The following is a 2,083-nucleotide window of genomic DNA, read 5'->3' as shown; positions in this document are numbered from 1 at the left end:
ACTTAGAAAAATTTTCGGCCAAGTGTGAAAAATATTCTAAGTGTCAGCGGAGGAAAATGCCGAAGCATCGGGAAAGATTCAAAAACTCATGCCGAACATGAGTTCCGAAGTGCCGGAGGAACTGGGCGAATTGAGCCCGGCGGTTGGCCAGATGTCGTTTTGAGTCTGCAGCCCGAAAACTTTAACTTTGTCTGCCGCGGAAGTCTGGACCGGGAAAAATCCAAACGGTTTTGCCGGGTTCGAGTTCCAGAGCGAAGCAGTCGAATTTGAAATTCAGACCCATTCAGTGCCACTTGACATTGTGACACAGTGAGGTTGGCGGGGTACCCGGAGATTTCTGGGAACACGATTTTTAGAACAAAATGGCGGCGCGGGACCACTTTGAAAGGCATCCGAAAAACGGTTCCGCGGGCAGAGCACTTGAATGACAGGCCTGTGTGCATGCCCAAGAGCTCTCGGAAGTCTAATTTTTGACACTTTGTCAAATTTTCGACAGACTTACCCAACTCTTGCTGCCTGTTCTAAGAATCAGTCAGAGGCCTGTGCGGCGGTCTCTTGACACTTTGGAGGGCGGGCAAACCCCACGTTGACTCCGGCCGTCCCTCCAAAAGGCACTTGCTATTGGGGGAAAGGATTGCAAGTAGCCTGGTTCCCGTGGGAGCGGCCAGGAAGGGTGCAGGCTGGCCCTTGCCTGAGCATTCCCAAAACCCTCTTCCGCTGAGAGCAGACCTCGCACGCCGCACTACCGGCTCTGGGAGTGGTTGGCCGCTATTGTACATAGTCCGGTCCTTCCTCTGCCACCCGGCAAGTGCGATGGCTCTGCCGCCCTGCGGTGCTCGTCACCCAGGTTTGGGGAACACGATACTTAGAACATGTTGGCGGCTCGGGACCTGCAGGCGAAAGGGGCCCCGTGGTGCTGAGCACATCGACCTCGGGTCTCAGTGCAAGCCGGAGAGTTCGCGGAAGTCTTAAAAGATTTTGACATCTGCTCAAATCTTTGACAGGCTTGCCTGACTCTTTCCGTCCGTTCTAAGAATCAGTCGGAGGCCGGGGCGGGGACGGTCTCTTGACACACGGAGGGTTGGCTTCCCTCCTCAGGTGTTTGTGTCGAAAATGAAGGCGAGAGATGCAAGCGTCCTGGTTCCCCTGGGTGCTGCCAGCAAGGGTGCAGGCTGACCCTTGCCTGAGCACTCCCAAAAGCCTCTTAAGCTGAGAGCAGGCGCCGCACTACCGGCTCTGGGAGTCGTTGGCCGCTATTGTACATAGTCCGGTCCTTCCTCTGCCACCCGGCAAGTGCGATGGCTCTGCCTCCCTGCGGTGCTCGTCACCCAGGTTTGGGGAACACGATACTTAGAACATGTTGGCGGCTCGGGACCTGCAGGCGAAGGGGGCCCCGTGGTGCTGAGCACATCGACCTCGCGTCTCAGTGCAAGCCGGAGAGTTCGCGGAAGTCTTAACAGGCTTGCCTGACTCTTTCCGTCCGTTCTAAGAATCAGTCGGAGGCCGGGGCGGGGACGGTCTCTTGACACACGGAGGGTTGGCTTCCCTCCTCAGGCGTTTGTGTCGAAAATGAAGGCGAGAGATGCAAGCGTCCTGGTTCCCCTGGGTGCTGCCAGCAAGGGTGCAGGCTGACCCTTGCCTGAGCACTCCCAAAAGCCTCTTAGGCTGAGAGCAGGCGCCGCACTACCGGCTCTGGGAGTCGTTGGCCGCTATTGTACATAGTCCGGTCCTTCCTCTGCCACCCGGCAAGTGCGATGGCTCTGCCTCCCTGCGGTGCCCGTCACCCAGGTTTGGAGAACACGATACTTAGAACATGTTGGCGGCTCGGGACCTGCAGGCGAAAGGGGCCCCGTGGTGCTGAGCACATCGACCTCGCGTCTCAGTGCAAGCCGGAGAGTTCGCGGAAGTCTTTAACAGGCTTGCCTGACTCTTTCCGTCCGTTCTAAGAATCAGTCGGAGGCCGGGGCGGGGACGGTCTCTTGACACACGGAGGGTTGGCTTCCCTCCTCAGGCGTTTGTGTCGAAAATGAAGGCGAGAGATGCAAGCGTCCTGGTTCCCCTGGGTGCTGCCAGCAAGGGTGCA

Source organism: Hemiscyllium ocellatum, unplaced genomic scaffold, assembly GCF_020745735.1.
Source record: "Hemiscyllium ocellatum isolate sHemOce1 unplaced genomic scaffold, sHemOce1.pat.X.cur. scaffold_2892_pat_ctg1, whole genome shotgun sequence".
Classification (NCBI taxonomy): domain Eukaryota; kingdom Metazoa; phylum Chordata; class Chondrichthyes; order Orectolobiformes; family Hemiscylliidae; genus Hemiscyllium; species Hemiscyllium ocellatum.
Note: the sequence above shows the minus strand (reverse complement) of the source record.